The 24,216-nt window shown below is 48.8% G+C and overlaps 1 protein-coding gene across 6 annotated transcripts in view; it reads right to left on the bottom strand.

Annotated features, from left to right (window-relative positions):
* The window catches only part of PTPRF (protein tyrosine phosphatase receptor type F), a 409,613-nt gene that overhangs the window by 291,840 nt on the left and 93,557 nt on the right, over positions 1-24,216 (bottom strand). For 5 of the 6 annotated variants that reach the window (XM_059727694.1, XM_059727699.1, XM_059727700.1 and 2 more), the window contains exon 2: positions 2,235-2,315. The exons of the other annotated variant lie outside the window; for it this stretch is intronic. The gene's annotated coding sequence lies outside the window, so the exon portion shown is untranslated. The remainder of the gene's footprint in view (positions 1-2,234; positions 2,316-24,216) is intronic. 6 annotated transcript variants of the gene reach the window in all.

Below are 24,216 nucleotides of genomic sequence, written 5' to 3'. Positions count from 1 at the left end.
CTTCGCTGGAGAAGAGGATGACAAAGGACAGTCACCGCGGGATGCCGATTCAGACGGTGCTTGTAGGCTCTCTCATGGATCACCCTTTCTCAAGAGCGCCGACAGTCATCTTCGAAGTCGGCCAGGGGTGCAAGCTCCCCACGTATAAAACCAGCCGTGGATGATTAGTGAAACAACGCGGGGGTCTGGTCTCCCTCCCCGCCGTGCTTTAGGGGCCTGCGCCAGCGCCTGGCTCCTCACCGCACACGATCCCAAAGGCAGGCAGCACCGTTCCCCTCTGAATCAGAGAGGTGCAAAGCTCTCTGCTGCTGTGCTTCAGGCTACAGCCATGCAGACCGATCACGAGGCCAATGAAAGACCCGTGGGTGCCGCACACGGTGGCCAGGACGGGGCTGGACCACGGAGCACCCACGGCCCCCAGCGCTGCGCTCACCGACCCGCTGGAAAGGCGGACGGGCGGCGGCACCAGCCATGTTTTGACTCCGTGCGCACATACCAAGCGTTGCTCCTCTCTACCAAGACTTCCTACGCTTATTAGACACCAACCTGTCAAACTTGGGCTCATCTAAAAAACCCACAACAAGCGCCAAGCTTCCAGGGCTCCTTGCCAATACGCTCCCCTCGGTCCCATTTGTTCTTTGAAGCACAAGGTTTTTTGGCACCCACCGTCCCATTCATACCATCTTTAGATTACACTTTTCTGACCAGAACTGCGCACACCAGCTTCCCAGCACTCTCTCCTACATCCTTTGCCAGTTGTCTGCTTGTACACCATCTGTTCCTGGCAGAATCTGCGCTCAAATGCTCGTATCTTGAAAGTTTCGACTCTCTTCTAGCTTTGCTGTTAACATACCAGACTCTTCTCACCTTCCCCAAGACAGCGCCAGCAGCACTCGAGAAATGCTCTCAAACACGCGCACACTATCAAGACCCTCCTCCCATAAGCACTCCACATTTCACTTGGGCAGCTTGACCAACTTTGGGTTTTACAGACTCCTATTTCTTTTTCCAACCTATTTAATGAGCTTTAGCTTCCCAACTACACTCTACAAATACTGAGCTGAGCAGTGTATGGAGCCTAATTGACTGCTAAGGTCACTGGCCAACTCTTTAATCTTCTTTAATACAGCTTGAGATAGTTTGTGAGTCAGAAGAATTTTTATTCTTACAGACAGGAAACAACTTAATATATGTTAATGAACAGAAAACTATGAAGCAATGTGTATATTTTACAGAATGTTAAATTAGAAAAATGGTCTGAAAGGTTCCCTTTTTAGTGTTATCATCCTTAATACCACTGCTTGTTTTAATAGACAAATATGATATTAAATTGTGAGATTTTGCCGATACATTATGAATAGACATTCGTAAGGCTGACAGGTCCCAAAGAAATTTCTGAAGGCTGTAAAAGTCACGCATTAAATACCAACTTGTTGAAGTCAAGGAAAAGCTCAAGGGAAACCTACACTAAACTTCCTCACTTGAAAAGAAAAGGAGTTTCTCAGGCTGCTACCCATGATAGTTGATTTTAGGATGTCGATCACAGCTGAGTGTGCACAGTCTGCTGGAACCGGGCAAAACTGTTTGAAAAGTATCAGCGTCACTAATCAGACACGAGATCCCACTTCTGGGAGAATTCGAGAGTGCAAAGCCAGGCATTGCAGATGGCCTGGAATGACCTTTGAAAACTAACACCAGTTAAACTGCATTTAGACAGAAACATGACCAAGAAACTTTGCACCTGCCCAGACACGAACGCAGCTTTGCACCCATGATGAAAACACCCAAGCCAGCACAACAGGTAGCAAATCTCTGCGCTGCTTGAAGTGATTGAGATGGCATCAGCAGACGCAAGGTAAACCCAGCACCACGCACAAGTCTAGGCAGGTTCGTGCAGGAAGAACCGACTACAGGAAAACTACAAACACTCCTGAGAAGACCTAGACATTTTAAGGATTTTATACCATAAAAGCAGGCTTGTTGGTATTTCCAGAAAGACTCTTCAACTCGTCTGCAGCAATATTAAAAGAGGTCATCAACAACCCCGACTATTTGCACGAGGTCTTTCCTACGCAGGCTCTGGAAAGCCCACCAGCAGGAAAGGGCCTTGGTGACTGAGACGGCAGGCTCAACGCTGGCAGTCAAGCTTCGGGGGCTGGCTGCCCTACAGATTTCAGGCGTGAGACCTGCCTCGGTTCCCCGTCTGTAAAATGGAGGCAAGCATGCTTTCCTACCTCACAGGAATGTTCTGAGAATAAATCCATACATGCCCAGGAAACGCTCAGAGACTACGGTGACACAGGCCATAAAAATACCTGGGGAAAGAAGAGAGAGAAAAGTAAATCTCCTGAATGCAAGTGAACTCGCAGCGAAAAAGAAGAGGCCAAAACCTCAGAGCGTGACAGAAATCCCCCACCGAAGCCAGGCTTGGCGCAGGTCCCCAGCCAGGCATTGCACGCTCAGCGAGGCGGGGGTGACCGCCGCGGATCCGCCAGCCAGGCTGCAAGTTGGCACGGCTTTGCCCTACAACGCAGGGACACGGGAAAGGGAGGGACCGCCCGCCTGCACGCAACGGCATGGCAGACCGAAGCTGCTCCGCTCCGAGGGCTGCGAGAGCCTCCCTCCTCCCCAAGGCTTGGGAACCTCTCCCTAGCTCCCAGCCTACATTCATTCATGACTAATTTATCCCCATTTGTTCCCGTGCCAGCACTGTCCTTGAGCTTAAACAGCTCTTCTCCCTCCCTGCTGCTTAACCCTGCTCCCCCCACAACTGCAGGGTATTTAGAGAGAGCAATCCCGTGCCCCCTGCCTTCGTTTTGCTATGCTAATCGAGCCGAGCCCTTTGAGTTTCTTCTCTAACCAGAGGCTTTCCATTCCCCGGATCCCCCGAGCAGCCCTTCCCTGCACCTGTCCCGGTCTGAGCAAGTCTTCCTTGAACGCAGGTGACCAGAGTTATACGCGGTACAACAGAGATTTCACCAAGACGCCGCACAGTGGTGTTCCCACTTCTCTCCGTCGCTCTCTCTACTGGAAATACCTCGACTGAGCACAGCCCAAAACCCGCCCGCAGCTCACACCAGCTCCCTCCCCGCGTGCCACAACCAGCACCAGGATCAGCTGTGGACATCGATGCCCACTCGAGAGCTCAGCTTCTTGATCCTCTCCAAGGGCAGAACCTGCCCTTCCTGCTGTGAGCCGCGTGTCCCGAGCCTCCTCTGTAGCGACGATGCCCCTAGACTTCGTCATCGACACCTTGACTAGCAGCCTCCTACTTTGTGCCCCAGGGGTGTCGGGCTCCTGCTCGAGGGACTTTCCCGACCTGCCCCCTCTAGGGCAGTGGCTCTCCGCCGCTTTAGACTCCAAGTGCGCCCCATTAGACCCAAAGCAGCTCTTGGAAAATGCAAACTCTTAGCTTTCGGTCATCGCTTGAGAGGAAAAAAATAATAGAGCACTTCTTCTGTCGCAAAGACCTCAGACAGCCCACAGCACGTCAGGACGCTTGTGACACTATGGATTCCTATTTGAAACCGCTGGGTAGTCTGCTGCATCATGTGCAAGTGTTTGCACGCCCGCCAGTTCTAGCATTGCGTGGCACCGGCACCCCACAGCACCCTTCGAAGGACCTTGTGGCACCCCAGGGTGCCGCGGCTCCCTGGCTGAGAATCACTGCTCTACAGGCATCCACGGTTCAGCTATTTGAGGCCGCTCTGAGCGTGAAGTTATTGCTAGCTGTTTGCTAAAATAAGCGAGTTGAGAACAGCTCTTGACAAGGGGAAATTGTTTAAAAATAAACAAACATGCAATCTCTTAATGATTAAGGCTCAATAAAGCTCTAAGATATTTCTGGAAAAAAATTCGAACAGCTTTGAAGACTGCTCGGTCATGTCCTTAAACTGGGATAGATATTCATTGTTACTCCTGTTAAATGCGATGCGCGCGCAAGTGTGCTCGCTGCCGTCACAGTGCAGAACCTGTTCCAAGCCATCCTGACTGGTATTTCGAAGGCTCGGTGCCACGCAAGCCGCGGCTCACTGTTACCACATAGATGCTACACCTCTTGCTCACGCTCTCGTCTTGCATCTCAACAGCTGCAAGCTTTCTCTCTGGCTCTGGCTCTGGCCCGTGCAGAAGGGTGCTGCAGGAGATTGTCCTCCTGGCCCACGGCTTGCACCACGCCGCCCTTCTCTGCGCATCCCTGCAAGGCTCCCCCTACAAACCGCAAACTTCAAACGCGCTCTTTACCTTGGAGGCTAAACCCCGCTCCGCGTACCTCCCATTCAGTGGCAAGAGGCCGACTCCTACGTCTAGTTGCCCCAGGGTGCCAACCTCCCACTTCCCTCCCAAGCCAGTTGTTCAAACACGACTGTGCTTTCTCCCACGCTGTGCTGCCCTTTCGGAGGAAGGAGCAGCTCTGCAGCCCTGCCGCAATACGCTCCTCCAAATCAGTCCTTCAGCTCTGTTTTGCCTCCAAGGAGCCCAGCAACAAGTGGGCAGCTGCTGTGCCGAGGCCACCTCCCACGACGCCTCCTTGCAGTGCCCAGCCTGTCCGCGTCCACCCGCCATCCCCTGTCCCGAGCCTGGAAGCTCCCGGGGACAGGACCCGTCTTTTGGTTCGGTGTTTATACAGCACCTAGCGCAGCGTGGTCCCGGTCTGGGCCCGAGGGTCCTGGACTCGAATGCAAATGATAAATGAGGCAGCGCTGGCCCTGTTGCCAACACGACTTGTGAAAGTGGCAGTCAAACCAGCATGGGATCCCTCCGACGACATTTCAGTCACCGAGTGGTTTGTTAAACCCTGGGATGTGCTATCTGTGGGGAAGGATACTTTAGCTGTTTATACTTCGATATGGCAACCCTTTATTAAATCTGTAGAAAATGCCTGAAATTTATGTAAGCCGGCAATTTATATTAATTTCCTCTCTTACTAGTATCAATCTCTGCTGTTAACTCTGATACCGCTTTTTATGCATTTCTTTTGTATTTATGTTCTGGACACCCTATGGAATTTTCTGTAGGGCTAAGATATGTAATTGCAATCTCTTATTATATACCTGCACTTACTTCAATAAAGAGATTTTTGTAAAGCTTAAGTAGCTACTTTATTTATGCAACAAGGGCAGCTCAAGGCAGCTACTCTCCCACATGCCACGGGCATTTCTTACCCAGCCTAACACAAAAGATAAAGAAAGCATGCTCCTAAAACCTGTTCCATTTTAGAAACAGTAAAATAAAGAAACAGAGAGAAGGAACAAGGAATTCAGAGCTAGGGTCGTGGTCGGTGCCTGCTCCTTCTCACGCCTAGATTTTGTAGCACCCAGTCTCAGACCCCCCCGACAAACACCCGAGTGCAACAAGACCTTTTAGGGTTGAATCACACACGTCAGTTTTGAATTTTCTGGCTTTTGTTGGTTTGAGTCACAAACCTAGTATTATGTAATTCTGTGGGCTGCAAGTGTTAGACTGATGCAGTTCTGATGGATGCTGTATCCAGGTTTGCAGGGAGCAGGTGTTTTCTCTTACAGAGCGGGCATGCAAAACACTGCACATTTACGATTTGGGATTAAGCTTTAACAGGAAGTGCAATCAGCGGTGAGAAGCGTGGCGGTGGCGAGTTCCCGGCACCGCTCGTGCTGGCTCGGAGCAGACCGCGGCGACGGAGGCGAGAACACCCTGCTCCCTTGTGTGCTTGAGATAATATTCCCCAAGCCCCCAATATTAAAGAGTTGCATGAACTCAGAATAAAAGCTAGCCTTGTTTTCAGAACTGTGCAAGTCCCACAGATTTACCAGGGAGACCCGCACTGCGAGCTCCAAAACTAATAAGCACGGGGCACCCCGAAGTGACCCGAGAAACCTTTAGAGCTCAACAGACGCAGGTAAAGGTCGCCGTGGCCGAGGGCTGCACCAGGCCCACCTCCGCCAAGGACTGGGTGGAGACAGGCACCACCCGCACACGAGTTCATTAATCTCTGTATTTCTTTCAACATGTTTCTGAACAAAAGAGTATTCATCGCCACCATCCACGAGCTTTTTGTTCCATAAAGAGCTGCCGCCCGGCACAGCATTCCTCACCTCCTGGGAACGATCCCGACCCACGGCTCGGACATCGCAGCAGGCCGGCCACCTCCTGCCCTCCCGGCCACCGAGGGAGCGGGACCGACCGGAGCAAGGACGGGAGAACGTGGAAAAACCTGTCGCGCGGCGTTAGCGGGCGGTGCAGAGCCCTGTCAATACGGCAACCTGACTCCCAGAGGTTAAAACCGATTATCCCTTTCAAATGGCAACCTGGAAAATGCCCGGGAGAGAACCCCGCCCCATCCCGAAACAAAGCTGACTTTCCTTCTTTTGATTCTGCAAACACAAGCCACAGGGAGCATTTTAAATGAAAGTATTATGAAGATTACGTTAGGCAAGTTTGATCTACTGTAAAACACTCGCACGTAGCGTTGAGAGAGAAAACAACCTTTAACACCTGCTTTCACTTCAAACATAGCATCATCTGTGCATGGCCTGGCTCTTAATGGGATGAAATCTCCAGCGAAATTGCATGGCTTATTGTACCAGCAAAGCATATTTAAGATGTGTGGGACCTACTGGCCCGCTCATACCCAACTATCAAGAATATTCTTCTCAACAATTAGGCTCTGCTAATCCGCGGAGCTGGCCGGCTCCCAAAGGCACAGCCCTCCGCGCGGTGCCGGGGCTTCCACCTTCGCACGAGACGGTGTGACACGAGAGGAGACATGGCAGCTGGAACAGGATCGTGTGATCCAAGCAGCCCTAAAAATCATCATCATAAATATTCACACACAGATTGATTTGTTTTCTTACCAGTAACACATTGTTATTCACAAATATTAATTAGTTTCTAAATACCACCTGTTACTCGGTTCTCCCTTCCCCAACAAATCCGCGTGCCACGAGCAGCTCTCGCTTCCCGGGCTGGGAGCGTGATGACAACCCGAGTCGCAGCTCGCTCAGCCACGGGGAGGAGAGGCAGGGAATAATTACTGACTTCTGTCACTCGGCACCAGCCCCTCCGGAGCATTAGAGGAGCAGCACTAATGGACTCTGAAGGGAGCCGTCCTCCGCGGGAAGGCGGCGAGGACGTCAGGCCTGCAGCCGCGTTCGAGACGGGAGCCCCTCTCCCAGCGCACTCACGCCCGGGGCCGCTGCGCCTGGGATCCTCCGCTGCATCCCTGTGACATTGTAAGCACCGATATACATAATCTAAGCCTGCAAAGAGGAAAGCTGTTCTAACGCAAGACATTTCCTGCAGATTTCGGTACTAATCCCTCCAGGGATTAGCTCCAACAAAAGCACGCGGGTGCAGGGGCCTGCTCCAGGTAGACGGGCTTGGTCTCCCACCGCAGCATCCGCAAACGTGCTCCCTTCCTCACCCCGGGAAGAGACCCTGGCCACCGCCCAGGGAGAGGAGAGAGCTGGACAGGACAAGCCGATAAATCACCTCGGGGTGCAGAAATCACGGCGAGGCTCCGGGGCGCAGGTTGCAGCCGCGTTGGTCCAAGGACACGGGCAGACGAGGCTCTTTGGGTAAATCCGGGATCTTTTATTAGACAACTCAAATAGTTGGAAATAATGAGCTCGCTTTCCAGAGAAGTGTAACCCTTCGAGTCCCACACCGCTCCCCCCCTCTCTCAACACGCGTTTCCTGCCTGGGCCAATCCATGCCAGCACCCTTGTTCCCTCCCTCCCCCCTGTTCCCCTGCTCCCAAAATGTCTGGATTTCACCGGCGCCCTCAACACATGGTCTAACCCCTGCCCCGACCCACTGCTGGCGACCCTTGCCCTCGCGCCGGCTTTCCCCAGAGGCCCCCCCGCAGCCTTGCCCTCGAATAGCAGACTTGTAAGAGCAGGCGCTCAAGAAAAAGCCTTGGTGGCATCTTTGGGGATCGCGGCACCCCGCTCCACTCTTGTGCGTGTGGCACTCGGCACGCGGTTTGGATGCTCAGCACACAAGCGAGAAATAATAATTAGCCAGGGGCCTGGGCCTGCACGGGCAAGAGCCGGCTTGCACAAGTATTGCTCGCTTGCTTGGAGCCCTCCTCTCCGCAGAGCCGGAGTACAAACGCCAGCGAGGGGGTGAAGGCAGACTAGCGCGGAGGTGCCCGCAGCCCGAGCCAGGAGCCCAGCGGCAGCTCCTGGGCCGCGCGGGAACCGCTGGCTTACACAGCTGCAAGCCCAGGCAGCCTGCCCGGGAACCGCTGCAAAAGGTCACAAACAGCCCCTCGGACCTTCTGGGCAGTTCAGTCCCACTGAAATACAGCAGGATCCTAATGCACGTGATTTAGGGCCCTGGCCACCAGCAACGACCAGGGACTGCTGACAACTTGCAGGGAGGATATTTGTAGCCTCCGAGATAGCAGACAGGGGGCAGGACCGAGGTGCTGCAGCTGCTCAGAGAAGTGGTGCCCTTGGGAGTGGCGTGCGCAGCAATGGGATTAACAGCTCGTTCTTAATTCAACAACCAGCTACAAATGAAGCAGGTGGCATGCCGTCCTGCGATGGAAAACCTGGGTCCTGCTGCGGGGCGGCTCACAGGCCTCTTAGTACGAGCGCCCCGGGCCGGGGAAGTAGTACGCAAGGCAGGAACTGATGTCAGTGGCCGGGGGTGACAATCAATACGGCTTTGGACAGAAACACCCCGTCTCTGCGGAGCAAACGACGAGGGAACTGGCCCATGGAGACCTTCAGGGCTGAGGGATGACTATGAAGGTACCGACACCATGAGCCCGAGCACCTGGAAGGGACACTGCATTTCACCAGCGCTGCACTCGAGCTCCCAGCGCCAGTACGCTCCAAGACAGGAACGGGAAAGTTTGTGAGAACATTTTAGAAAGTGTTCCTCCGAGTAAAGGAGGCACGTGTGGCTATTTTCCGAGACACAGAAGGCAGAAACAGGAGGCAGGATGAGCTGCGCGGCAGGTCTAACACGCGGCGCGGCGCGGCGCGGCGGTGCACACACGTCACAACTGCCCCTCACTGACCGCGGCGGGAAGCGTCGTGCAGCAGAGACGGCCGCGGAGGATGCCCGGCGCGCCGGCGGTACGATCTGGAGAACGTACAAACAGAAACCAGGTTGCCGCTCGAGAACTTCCTCATCTCAAGCTCACGATGCTTCTGTCAACGTTGCCGCTGCCGAGAGACCCGAGCTCCGATCCTGGAGGGGGGGCGATGGATGGTCCGACTGCCGCCCCCCAAGTACAGCAACTTGCCAACTGGGGAGACTGTGATAGAAACACAGTTAGAACGACACACGTTGCGAAGCTCAAACTGACTTTGTGACCGTGAGTTGCGGCGTCGCTGCAGCTCGAGCCAAGACGGCCGCTGCTCTACAGCGAAGCGAAGCAGACCTGCGCTTTAGGCACCTTTCAGGCGAGAACGTCTGATCTTTTCTCCGACAGCTGCAGTTCACCTGGAGCGGGGCTGGGGGAAGAACAAGGCCTCACACACATGCCTGAGTTGAGAGCACGATAAATAAAATGCATCTTGAGACAGATGTTTTGCATAAAAATATTTGTTTAGAACAACTGAAACATCTTTAAACGACTGTGTATTTGTTGTGGATGCAATCCCCAGAGAGCTCCGCTAACAAAAACGATACGACAGAGAGCGCTTGCAAGTTGTGCGGCACATGCGCCACACTTTAGTGAGCCACATCAACCTTCTCATCTGGACCACAGAGACGCACTTACTCTGACAGCGACACGCTCAGCTACGATGACGACCAACTGTGCACATGGTTATAAGAAGAGTGAAATAAATAGTGAAGCATGTACTGCATTTATTGCACCCCGTCATTCCACAGCTGCACGCGCTCCCTCTTAAAACGCACCACAAAATTGAAGGCAACATTAAACCTACGAATGTTAGCATCAGAAAATAAAAGTAATGGCCATGTTTTATATGCATCTTAAGGGATAAATTAAAAAGTACAGAACAGTGAACTCCACGCACAACCGCCAACAATACAGGTATAAAAATCTTTATCTGCTTTAACCCTTGTACCACATTTACATAGTTAGCATTGACTAACCCCCAAAAGTCTGATTTTTTTTCCCTTTCCCATTGGTGTTTGTTGTGGGTTTGTTTGGTTTTTGATGGGGAAGACAGGGTGGAAAAGCTATTTAAATTATTTTTAAAAATTAAATGAAACATAGCCTTCTCTTTAAAGATTGACCTATTTAAAATTAAGCTAAAAAAGATGACAATCTATTTTAAGACCTAAACTTATTATAACCTATTTATATTATTTAAATTAAATAATATTCAAACAGCAGTATTTGTTGCCAGCGTTTTAAAACAGTGATGCTGGTTGCAGTCACTGACTAAGCACCTGGAACCAGAGCATGCTGAAATGCTAAGCCAGCTTTCGAGAGCAGTAGTAGTCTCTTCTGCAGGTGCAGGGGAATATCTTCTTCATTTCAGTTTATTCAGCTAATTCAATCCAATGACTAGTGCAGGCAGAGTTACGAAAACCACCAGGAACCAAACCAGCAGAATAATCTTGCTTTCTTCTCCCAGTCTATGAATAAAAACCTAGAAGTGAGATGAAGGGACCTACCAGTTTTAAAATTAAGGACAGAGACAGCAGAAACACTGGCTTAATTCACTAGCTACAGAAATTACATGTTTTGTTTATCATAAAACAAGTTTAAATGCAAAACATGCTTTAATAAATTTGCTGACTTCTCCTTATGGGCCCACCATATTTAAGATGGTTTTATTTATCTAATGAAAAGAATCGTGTTGTTTTGGGGGTTTTCAATTGAATTCCATTTTTCATCCATACAGCAGTCAACACAATCATAATCATAAAAAGTATTTATCTATTAAAATGAAATGAATCATTTGCTACCATAAAAATATAAAAAATAAAATTCTACTTATTATAGTAAAAAAACCAGCTACACTTAGTGTAAAAGGCTACGTCTGGTAGCAAATGAGTATGCCTTCGCAGTTACTAATCAATAGGAATAAGCCTCCCTTTAGGAGGAAAAACAGGTTCAGGACAGGGCAAGGCCCCTGCGCAGCCAGGCTTCGCCGCTGGGGCCAGAGCTAGCTCGTCGTGCACTCGTGGAGAGATGCAAACGATGCTGCACATCACCTCTCTACAAACTAAGAGGTGGATTAATAACTTTAAACTCAGTTAACGAGGAGGCCATTGCTTGGCTTTGCAGATTTGCATTCACTAAATAAAATACATAAGTAAGGAGGAGAAAACTATTATTATTATTATTTAGAGGTATTATATACAATTGGTCCATATCCTGTCAGTACTGATAAAAGGAAAATTGACATTTTTGGCAATTGGCTTTTTTTGGCTGATAACGTCACTAATAAAGGCTGTGTGCGTGCGTGCGGCCAGGAAAGCAGCCCAGCAGCTTGGAGAGCAGTGTCTGGCCAGTAAGTCTGTGCGGGGGAAGGGACGTGGGGGGGGTGCAGGAGGGAGTGGGGCAGGGGCAGGAGTAGGAGCAGGAGCAGGTGCTGCCCAGCTGGGGCATGGTGTGGGGGGTGGTGGCTCCCGCCACTTTGCACCCCCCTGGGGGAGATATGGGGGCACGTGCCCCCCCAGTCTGTGTGTGGGGCAAGGGCGGGCTGCCCGCTCGGGACCAGGGGCAGTGCCGGGCTCTTCCCAGCTGAGGCTGCAGTCAGGGCAGGCAGTGGCAGTGCTGGGAGGGAGGGGCTCTGGTGAATGTTGGGGTCCTCCCAGTGCAGCCCCCTCCTGCCCAACAGACTTACCAGCCCAACACTGCTCTCCAAGCTGCCAGGCTGCACATCGACAATCGGATCGGCATCGGCCGATATGGCTCGTTAGTAGTCAGTCATCAGTATCGGCCAAAAAAAATCTTTATCGACGCACCTCTATTATCATTGCTGTTGCTGCTATTCCATCCCTCTGCCCAGTCAAACTGGCCCCGTTGAGAGGTACGGGAGATTTAGTACAAAGTAGAAAAAATGTGAGACCTCTCAAACTCTGGTAAGCAGCTGTTTTTTAGGGGTGTCCATTGAGCAGCTTCTTGCCCAAATCACTACAAATTAGACAGGAAAATTTTACTTTAGCAGCTTATCTACCCCACCAATTTTATGAGTGGCCCGGTTTGATTTCAGAATGCAAAGGGGAGGACAACATAAGGCTTTTAATTAAAACTCAGCTGAAACCTTCGCGATAGCATGGCTGCCGCCATCTCATATAACGTGATTAAAATATTACGGCAGTAAGTGAGAGAGGAGAAAAATATTAACCTACTGATATTACACTGCACAAAGAAAGCTCTTATTTAGCATTTCACCAAAATGATTGCAGCCATCTGCCTGTTATACATTGGATTTACTCCTTCAGTGATCACAGAAGTTGATTTGCTCATACTTGATTGAATGTTTAAAAAAAAGCAAGCACCAGAACCTTGTGTTTGCACAGTTGTATTTTGGAAGGCTCAAGACACACAATTTAATACAAAGATAAAGCTTCTTTTAAAATTTAAGAGGAGCTAAGTTATTTGTAACTTCTTAGGGAACAGAAAAGGCTCAGCTGCTCAAGGTCACTTTAAACACATTTGCGACTAGCTGGCGAACAAAGACCCAGGTCCTTTCTATTCATGGGTTTACTTACTAACAAGTAACATTCAAATAGTTTTCGGGGCCGGGAGTAGCGTTAGCACAACACCCTGCAGCTCTGCCACAATCCTTCCTTACCTGTGGACGGGGTAAGCAGAGTGGGCCACCTCTTATCTCAAGTCATGGTATTTTTTCTTTATTACCAGAATTAAAGGATGATGAGAAATGTACAGAGTTAATGCAGACAAATGTATTTTTTTATCTTGCTAGTATTTTAATTAAACCCTTTTGTCATGTCTGCTGAGCAAGTTCAAAGTGTTGCAATGCAGCAGCAACGGGAACACAGGAGTCTTGTTATGCTCAGGGAAAAAATGTTTTCAACTTTCACCAAATCAACCACTGTAATTACTATAGGAATAAATCAAATTTATAGCAGGCAAACACAAGGCATAATCATTTCTGTGCAGCAGTAAATGAGTTTATTTTTGTTGCAATGCGATAAAAGTTTAACATTTTCTGCATGTCAGACAGAATATTCTGATAATATTCTTTACATTTCCCCCTTATTAACGAGATGAAAAATTTACTGTTTAGATATGCAAGTCATCTCAATCCATCTTGCTACTGGATAAGCTTCAAGAAGACCTAAAAAGCACTGTCTCCAGCTACACTAACGCAATAAGCACATCGACAAACCTCTGGCTTTAATGTTTGACAATATTCTGCTCTTGCAAAATATCAACAGTTGAAATGTGACGGCCTAGTAATTTGGTTAGATTTTCAATCCTGTCCAGAATGCTACTACGCTGAAGACAAACACAGTCCGAATTTTCATTATTTCCAGTTTTTTCAATGTAACTGAATGTGGGGGAAAATGCTGCCTTTTACCATGCCAAAGACTATGATGCTTCTAAAATGCATGTTCGCACCTCCCCTTCCGCCCCCAAGCCTTTCTAGAAGATGAACAATTTCTGATTGCCAAGCAATTTATCATTTGCCTACCTCTGTCCACAACAATGCGGCGTGTGAGATGGCAGATGTAGGGAACTATTATATAGTTTGAATAGTTTGCATTCACAGAATTGATTCTGGCTCTGCAAAATGTAAACGTAACGTCGTCAAAACGCACGATGACTTCTGTATACCGTGCCGTGCCGTGGCCAACTGCAGAACAGCACTGTGAGACCGGGCCGTTCAGACACTCATTTCCGTTGAGCCATTCAGCACCTTCTGGACACAAAATAATTTGCTGCTTGTTTAAATGCAAATTTGTATTTAACTAAATATGCACAAAGGCGTGCCTGGGGTCCTGCTTCTGTGATCAAACAAACCTTACAGCTCCTACCTGCACAAGTCATTTTGGTGGAGCAATGTGCTTGGTTGGAAGCAGCTGAGCGGTGCTGAGCGAGTTAATTCAGGAATTCTCCAGATTTACAATAATCAGTGTCTCCTCAACTTGGGCTGGAAAACTACCAGAAGAACAAGCAGCAGAAAACGCTTCCAGTAGGCCGCCACGACAGACAGCTGAGCAATGACAAAAGAACAGGAAAGATGACTGGGAACATTTCTGCAAGACCTTTCCAGAAAGACCTTTACCAGGTAGCGACTATAAATTTACTTTCTGCAAAGGAACCTTCTGGCAAAATGTGAGAGGAATGGACACAGAAAGCAATTTATCTGCCACTGAAATAAAAAAGCGAATCTGGAAACAGCAGAGGCAACATATTTTGTTGAAATATGTGGATAGGCCATTTAGACGTTAGAGCACGCGGCCATCCGGCACCAGCAGGCGAATGTTCTGGTACCCGCTGATAACCTTTGCTCCGGATCACACCTTCAACTGGTCTTCCCTCACAAAACTAGTTCGCAAAACATTTGCCAGTCTCGTTTTGAAATAAAAGGAGGCTATGCCTTCGCTGTCCTGTAGCGCGTGGTCTGCATTGGCACCGACTCAGACGAAAGCGATTTTACAGATATACCATAACGCAGCACGTGGGGCGATGTGATCGTTACGGTGGTGGCGTTCCCCACTCGTTTTACTCGCACAGAAGTTACACATCAACCGGTTTAACTCATCACAAACGGATTTAAACCTGTAACAGAAGTTCAGTGCACATAAACCAGTTTCAAAATGGCTGAAAATGGTTTAAGATAATCCTAGCTGAATGTAGTATCAGACTTAACTGATTTGGATCAAAGTGGTTTATGACACTTCTGTCCCAGACCCCTTCCTGGCTTAAGTTAAATCAGAGTCCCCCAGCATCCCAGCATGCTTTCCAGCCTTGGGCTGGGCTGTCTGCTCCAGCAAAGAAGGGGTGGGGGCAGAGAAGGAAAGGACTGTTTCCCCAAGCCCAGCACACCCCAGCTAGGGTCTGGGGCCAGGAAGCGGGGTTAAACCGCCCTTCCTCTGGTTAAACCCCTCCTTCCCCCCAGTATGGAGCTGCCCTGCCCTGCTAAACTTACTGCTGGCTGCAAATGTGGACTACAAGTCCCAGAGGCACCTGGAAGCAGGAAGAGGAAGTGATGAGTAACCCGTGCAGAGTCCTGCTGCTGTGACAGTGGCCTGCAAATCCCTCGGGGGCATCAGGAAGCAGCAGCAAACACACAGTCCGTGCTGGTTGCGTGCCAGAGAGCCGTGCTCCCCCCCGCCCCCGCCAGCTTCTGGCCCGAGGCACTGCAGGCGTGTGTCTGCATTTCCTGAATTAAAGGAAGTGTGTGTCCAGTTGTTTCTCAGTCTAATCTCTGCAGCTTAGACTAACCTGCAAAGACCGAATCGATTCAGCCTCGGGCTTTTTGACCATCTGTACTTAGCCCTACTGACTGCAGAAACACGGCTGCCTGAGCTAATGCTATTCGGGGTTCTTCAAACAGACCAACCACTGCAGCCTGTTCGGGGTGACTCATTAAAAGACCTAGAGGATCTCTGTTACTGGTAGAAACACAGAGCCAGAAAGACTCCAGCCCCACGACTGCTGTAGGGCTACAGCTCAGATATGGAAAATACCTTTTGTACTCGTAAGCAGAGCAAACTGCCAGACGCCACGAGGAGCAAACAAAGCCCTCGGCTGCAGACCCGACGAAGAGTACTTGACGCTTGAGGGCTTACCTGCCCTTTCCGGCAACTACGCCAGGCTGTCCAGTAAAGGTATTACCTCACCTCTCAAAACCCAACAGGGTCACACCACAGCGTCGCGTTTTCCCTTCCCGTTGCCTTTGTGTACAAATGGCTGTAATTAGCTCTTCAGACGGGTGACTGCATCTTTGGGGGCTCTACTGACTAGTCAGCAACAACGGCCCTCTGTGCTGCAAGCAGGATATTATGGGTCCCTAATTAATTTGTTAAATAAAAACTTTAATGTATACCAATACTGTCCCTGTACACAATCACAACATCAAAGGGAGATGCAAGCTCAACCTCAGACAAAACTGGGCCCCATGTGTGCAATGAATACATCTGGAAGCGGAAATATGAAGATTAAACAGAACAGAATAAAGGATTGTAAAGCACAAACTTTTATACTACTGTATACATATACATGTTAATGGAATGCTACCAAGACATTTTTAAGTACTCAAAAGTCAGATTTTTTTCTAGTTTGTGATGCTGGAGTACTTACAGCTCTTAAGTACTCAAAAAATCTGATTTTGAGCACTTCAAACTGTGTCGTTAGCGTCTTTAGCATACTATTAATGTAAGTTTTTTATATTTAGTAGAAAGAGTTTGTGCATTATAATCCTCTTTTTCTATTCTATTTAATCTTCATATTTCTATTTTTAAAATATACACCAATTGCCTAAGCCTCTGGGTGTATTTATATTAATTAAACACAATGAAACAAAATGAAAACCCTTTGCACTGTTTCAAAGAGGAGACCACTTAGAATTTCTTTCAATATAATTGAGATCTGTAGGATACCTCCCTAGAGTAATTAAGTCAAAGACAACAGTTGAGCCAATGGCAATTTATCTGCATTGTGAAAGAAAATATTTAACAGAATATTATTATTTAACATTTGTATTGTGTTTGTACAAAGCATCTCTGATCAGACTCAAGGCCTCATTGTGTTGGTGACACATGCACGCTCAGGCACACACAGGCTGACTCACGAGAAGCTAACAATCAACTCTATGGTCACACTAATTTAACACACATTTAACAGGCACCATCTCTAGTCTTGTCCGAGAGGGGGTCTCCACACTGGGAGGCTTTTTTTTAAGCACAAGAGCTTCTACATGTCCATATTTTCTCTCCGTTTTTTTTACATCAGTCTCAGTTCTGTACAGCAGGAAGTAGATAGTGCCATTCAAACTGTGAAAAGGTGAAGATAAAGATATAAAAAGCTCTCTCTCCCATATCTACGAGACACGTATCAGCCTTCCACACTTCTATTGTCTCTTTTTGAATACACCTATTTATTTAGACGAGTTGTGCTCTTGAGGTGAGGACACTGATGTGAAGCTCTAATGCTGCATTAAGACAATGGCCTTCAAAAACCTTTCAGATGGCAGACAACAAATTTCTCAAAGGCCTGCATAAATGCTGGGGAGCTACATATGGAGAATACAACAGCATTTAAGTAAGGGAAAAGTAATACATTTGGGAACTGACAGTTTAAAATTACCTGTCTTCAAGCCCCGGGGACTACACCTCTCTCCATACGGATCCCAAAAGTTTGCTAGTGCTTCAGAACAGTTTTCCACTCCATAATGAATTCTATGGGATAAGAAGATCGCGGCCCATTGGTCTTCATCCTTGACCAAGGTTAACTTATTTTTTTAGGGGAACTTTAATGTTTCAATAAAAAACTTCTTGGGGCAACAGAATGTCTTTCTGGGGTTCTTGCCTTTACAAATACAATTAGGTCCACTGTAATGAAGTTTAATGACTGCAGCACTGGATAAAGAGTTTCCCACGGACGACCTTGCCTGTAAGTCTGTGCAGTAACCGGAAGGCACGCTGCGCTCGGGACGTCACTGCCGAATGCCTGTGCGCAGCCCTGGACCTGAGCAATTTCCAACGGGCTCTCCTCCAAAGGAGCAGCCGAGGCACGAGGACTCAAGACCCCAGGGCAGGGCACCTCTCCCAGTGCTGTTAAATGCCACTGCCCACTGCCCCAGGAGCTCACAAACCCCATCCGCATGTTAAGCAGCTGCCTCCTCAGGTGCTTGCCCTTTGCCAGCTCCCACAAGCATTCACATCCATTCAAGGATAAGTAAAAAGGACCAAATGGAGCAAAACCTCTAAACACGAATCCTTTACATTCCAATAAGAGATGAACCCAATAGCTGCAACCCAGTCCACCTGGCAGCCCAAGACAGAGCCACGGAGGTAACAGGGTCTCAGTAGAGTAGGGCTCCCTGCACAGCGCCGTTCTGCTACGCCCGCGCAGTTGTCCCCACCCCTGCTTGCAAAGGGCTCTTGCTAACGATGCCCAGCTAACAGCAAGCAGGGTTTAAGCTCAGTTTTCAGGACGTCTGCTACTTGCTCCCATCTGCCTGCTGCCACTGGCTTGCCAGACCCTGTCTGCAGCCCAGTGAGGGTGGGAGGGAAGGCACCCAGCACTGAGGCAGCAGGTGCGTTACGGGCTCAGCCTCCTTCGCTGGTACGTCAAAAGGATCCTCCCTTATCAATACAGCACGTCGAGGAGACGCCTGGCGCACAATGACATGTTTAGCTTGGAAGCCAGGTTTCTGCTAGCAGCACTACTCCCGTGCTCACAAGGACCCATTCGGTGGATTCAGCTTCAGTACGAACCAGGCTCAGGGGATGTTCGTTTTCTGCCTTAGACTACTGGCTTGCACAAATCTGACTGAATATTTCCCAGGGATCGACTCCAAGAACTGGAAGAGTACTCCAGTAAGAGACCCCACAACTAGCCAAGGAGCCAGGCCAGAGGTATCGCCTCTTTCCTGCGAGGCCTCCCGGCCCACGCGCCGGCCCGCCGTGCACTCCTCTGCACGTGGCCGTCTGGAAGTCCTGTGTCCAGGAGGCTGGAATTCATGGCCAGCAAAAGTGAGAGCCCACCGCCTCCCAGAAAAAGCTGCGGCTGCCTTGGGGCATTTTCTGTTCTGTTTTGGTTTGTGTTTTTAACTTTTAGTTCCATAGATTGCTAAAATTAAATTAACTTTGATTGTGTTGATGCAGCATTTCAAGTTCAACTGTGCAGCCGTCTAGCCGGCGACATGTATATGGAGCTGCCTTCAAAGCTGTTCTATGCGAATCACTTTAGAGAACTGCATGTACAGAGTGACAGTCCTAGCAGTTATTTATTAAATATATTACTTTCCTTTAGAGAGAAAATTGAAAGGCAGCTTTCACACACTGGCTTGACACTGTAAGCCAGGGAGAGGAGGTAAGAACAAGCGAACAAGCGTGTGAAGAGGACAGCACGGCTTCCCAGAGGAGCGTCCTACAACCAGAAAGCCTCACCGCTCCGCACGACCTGAATGCTCCCATCAGCCTTGACGGAGGGCTTCCCAAGCCACCTGCACGGTACAAGGCAGCCCCGTGCGTCCGGCCCTGAACGCTGGCAGTCGTCAGCACACGGGGCTCGAGGGGACCTGGTGCCACAAGAGCCGTCTCGCACGATGCCCCGCACGCGCACACGCGGAGCCAGCTGCATCGTGCAGCCATTCGGAAGCTCGTGCCACGGCTCAGCCCTGCTCCGAGCACGTCCTCGCTCCTTCTCGGTTCCCGCTTAAAGCTACCGGTGACTGGTTTCTTCCCTGCGAGAACACAGGACACAGTCCCCTGAAGTCATTTCCCGACTGAATTAAAGCACGTTTTTAAGGGAACATCCCATCTTGATTTAAAGGTTTGCAGCGATTGTAAACAGTTATGGTCAATTCACACAAGTCACCAGTAAGTGGCATGGGGAAGAGGCACTAAAATGGGGCCCTGCCCCCCCCGAGGGCAATTGCTGGGGCTAGATGTGTACCAGGAAGCTCCCCCCGCCCCAACGTGGGGCAGCAAGGCACCCATGGTCCTTCTCTCTCCAGGTCCCGCCACCTCGGAGGGCAGAGGAATCGCAGGAAGGGGCCAGGCGGAGCAGCAGCAGACGACGCCAAAGCCAGGCTCTTGGCCGTTCCCAGACCTTTCAGCAGGTCTGACCGGGCTGCTTCTCTCTTCAGGTGCTGGCTCGAGCTGTCCTTCCAGTCTCTGCACCTCCTCTTCGATCTGCAACCAGCCCTAACCCTAACCTTTCCCATTTGCAGCTGATGCCTCCCTAACTAGTCCCATCAAAACCCTTGGAGTTAACCTGCTGTTCGCTGCCATCCCACGATCTGGATTTGCTCTGCGTGTGCGCTCGTGTCCTCTGCCTCACCCTCTCTCTCTGGCCTATTCAAATGGCCCCTGCTGCAAGAAGCATGCCCTCGAGGTCTCTTGTGTTTGAACAGCGCCTTGCACAACGGGGCTCATTCTTCGCTGCGACACAATAAACAAGATTAATAACAATTACTGTTGTACGCTGCCACTAAGGCATTTGCAGGCTAACGACTCTGCATTCTCCTCCCAAATTAAAACTTAGTCATTCCTTTCCAAGCTAATTACGCTTGCTCTAAAGCTGCACTAGGCGTTACAAGAACAAATGACATTTAAGTGGCATTGTCCGTTTCACACACGCACATTAACGCAATGCAGAATCCACGTAAAATCCAGAAATTCCCATTTAATTATCCCATAATCTTGTATTTCTGAGCTTGCACATACCTCTGCCATGTTTCACATTTTTCAAATATGAGAACGTTGCATCTCTCACCACCTCCGATCCCAATCCTTGCAGTACGAGTTAACAGGCGCTGCCTCCTCGAGTAGGCATACGCAGCAAAACAGCCAATAGCCCTCTAGTTTTTACATGTTTTTGCAGTTAACCTCAACCTCCATTTCTTCTCTCCTTTCCAACCAGACAACTTCCAGAGCTGAAAAATCTACTTCCTGACAAGGCAATCTTTCAACTAACAGAAGAGGGACTTTTGACTAACTAAGGGCAAGCACTAGCAAATCTATTCAATTCTAGTTGGCTTCTTGTTTTCACTGTACTCATCGCTGTGGTATCAGAGGACACAGAAATGAATGAACAGGTACAAAAAGAAGAGTCTCCCGTGCCTTGGTTGCACAGCCACAGACTAGCTGGCTTTGCGGAGCATTCCCAACAAAGAGAGATCAAGGAGAGGAGACGAGAGCTGCCATAGCTACACAGATGCTGCCGAGATATCGCCGCCAAACACAAAAGCATTAAATATCAGAAGAATGAAGCTCTTCCCATAGCCAAGGCACTGCCTGATGGGATACACTTCTAGCACAAAACCAGGCAGCAGAAGGGAAGAAAAAGCCTCGGATCCCGGATCACAGGAGGGATCATTCCTCAAAGGAGACACGTGCTGACGTAAGTGTGTCAAGTCTAACAGCGTGAAGAAGTGTGCTGGGAGTGCCAGGACACCTCACAGGCGTTGAATGTGATGGAGCCACCTCTCCGATCCCTGCAGTCTAGCGCACACCGCCGGCGGCAATCAGCACCGCCGGCAGAGGGGCAAACCCCCGTGGGTGAAGCGAGCCCCTATTCCACCCACGAGCACGCACCGCAGCAGCAGACTCTCCCCGTGCCTGAAGACGGGTGTTTGTACCCGAAAGCTCGCAGAGAACGCTTTTCCCAACTATTTAGTTGGTCTAATAAAAGATATCACTTCTACCCAAAGAACCTCGTCTGCCTGGGGTAAAGCAATACATTAGGAGGCTGATTTAAGCGCACACATATGTATGTAGACTGCAACCTTCCTTGAAGCAATTCAGTGGATGAGGTCGTTGTTATAACGATAACTTGGCTGCAAATATACATCCGTTACATATGGCAGTAAATGTTCACTGCTACAATGCATTATGATGCTAAACAATCTGTCATATGTTGTGCAGGCACATTTTATTGTTCGCTGTTTCACAGAGATGAGCATCTGAATGTCATACATGAAGCGGTAGTACACTAGTAGACAAATTCACGTTCTCTCATGATCTGAGAAGGAGCGAGCAATAGTGTAATTCAGGACTATATTTCAACACGGGCACAAAAGGAGGTAGAGTTAACTAGTTATTTCCAGGCCTTGGAGCAAAGAAATTAAATTCCATCATTAAGAGCCGTCTGCCTACGCGGCACCCAAGCCCCCATCCGAACGCGTCTCGGCAGTCCAGGGCAGGTGCTGCACACTGCCTACCTCGCAGGAGACGCACGACACGTATCCCTGCGTGTCTGCATGTTGTGTGATCGTGCAATGAAGGACTGTATTGCAATGCAAAAAAAGCTGGGCAAATTAATGGAATGAGCTGGCTTTTGTGCAACTAATTGTTGCATTCATGTAGTGGCTTTCTGATAAATGTATGAACAGATAATGCACAGAGAGCAGGTGTTAAAACTTTTGGTTTGCAGCCTCCAAATAGTCAAGCTGGACGCCACATCACTAAGGCAGCATAGCATCTAAGCTGTAGGACCGGAAACATTGAGAGGCTATATAGTAAGCAAAATTGTTTGAGAATGATAAATTATCATGTGTGCTACAGTACATATGGGAGACCCCCATTCAGGATCACTGCTCCAGTGAATTGGCAGGTATACAAAATAGCACCTGCCCTTGAAAGGTCACCATTTAACCGAGATAAAATGCTGGTGATATCACCTTGCTGCAGTCGGGGAAGAGAAGGCGTGGGAAATTATCAATTTTAAGATGTACTTTAGGTACGTCCCAAGCAGCAAATATTCTCTCCAGGCACACGGCAAAATCAAACCCTACCATGGCAGAGGATATAAAGCCAAGGAACAGACCTACGCTTCAGCTCTTAAGTATCACAGAAATAAGTTTAAATTCTTGAGATTTGTTTGAGAAGTAAAAAAAAAAATCACCTAGAGACGGCCTCTTGCATAAAGCACCGAGTGCAAAGGAGGACCCCCCCCCCCCACACACACACACATGCGCGCGCGCACACCCGGTGTGGACCTACTTGTACAAACAGTAAACACCGGGCTTCAGGTGCCCGTTGTGAACCGAGCACTTGGCACTACAAACCGATCGGTCCTAGGAAACTCGAGTCCAAGTTGTTTTTTTAGGACTACATTTCCCTCAAAGCCATGCTTCATCCTGACTGATCTGTCCCTCCTGTGTAAAAAGGAGTCTGTTTAAAGGCTAGTAATGCCATTTGCCATGTCATGGCAGAAAAGAACCATAAATCCAAGATGAAAGCTTGTTCAAGGGCTTGTTCTGCAGTTTAAAACCTTTGTCTACAGGATGGATAAGGTCAACACTAAAGAAAATGACCAAGAGTGACAACAAACCTTGACACCAAGACATTGCAGAAGGTAGAGAGAGGAAAGTGCAAGTTATTAGACTACAGCAACTAGTCTCCGTGGTAAGAATGAAAGCTGATTGCTATCTTTGTTCTATTATGATGATTAATATTAATGAATGCTAACCTCCTCTCCAAAAATATAATTTGTAATATATTAAACCAAAGCAGTTATGCAAAATATGAATAATTTGGCATACACCTGGATACTAATACTCAGATCACCGAGTCCAAAACCTTGATATACACTTCTACAAAATACTCCTCAATTATGGGCCCTTAATTTTTAATGAAAAATAAAATAGCCCGTTATCTTTCACTCATCTGGAATTTTTATTTCTGAATATTTATTTCCACAATCAGGAGAAAAACAGAACTTCCTGAGGTCCTTTATTCCCTACCGAGTTGGCATGAATACGAATAGGGATAGGAATATAAAAGAATATAAAAATAGAGGAAAAGATAACATACAAAAAAGATGCAACTATCAATATTTGAATAATAAGGCAGGTTTATATCTTAATCTTAATCAGCATATCAATATATTTGCATAGGGCTAGCAAGAATATATTAAAGAATTTTTAGGTTTTGAAGTTAAGCCATTAGGCTGCTTAGACAACTCATTAACCAGAGCGCTACCAGCTATTAAACACGCACTTCCATTGGCTGTGAAGTCCAGGCTTCAAAGCCCCTGTATGCGGTACACTGCACATACAAGAGGCATGCCTAGGACATCCGTGGTCACATACTTCACGACTCCAGCGGAATAACCCTACAGCACGCACCCACCCCTGGGAAAACCTCTCTCTGCTGGCCGCTCTCCTGTCTGCAAGCACGGGGCGTACTTGTTGGACGCTCAACAACACCTGTCACCTGCACCACAGACGCCCTCCGTGGTGTTATTTTATTCTGTTCTCGCTCTCTCAAGTCCTCAACTGGATTAAAAGATTTTAAGTTTTAGCCTCTAAACCACTGGATGCCGGGCATGATGTCTGAAACAGCAAATGATGCGTACTAATGATGGGTACTAATGATGCGGCCAGGAGAACCCCCGATCACTTGATGGCGGACTACTGTGCTCTGGGCGGCGTGCTGAAGGAGTTCGGTGCACAGGTGGTTTTCTCTTCCATCCTACCAGTGACCGGACGCGGAAGACGGCAGGAGAACTGCATCCGAGAGACCAACTGGCGGCTTCGGCAGTGGTGTCTCGAGGCAGGCTTCGGCTTCCTGGACAATGACCCGCACATCACGACGAGGGACATGCTCAGCTGGGATGGGCTTCACCTGTCCCCCAAAGGTAAGCGTGTG

The sequence above is a fragment of the Alligator mississippiensis genome, chromosome 5 (assembly GCF_030867095.1).
Source record: "Alligator mississippiensis isolate rAllMis1 chromosome 5, rAllMis1, whole genome shotgun sequence".
Classification (NCBI taxonomy): Eukaryota; Metazoa; Chordata; order Crocodylia; family Alligatoridae; genus Alligator; species Alligator mississippiensis.
Note: the sequence above shows the minus strand (reverse complement) of the source record. Positions and strands in the feature narration are given on the sequence as shown.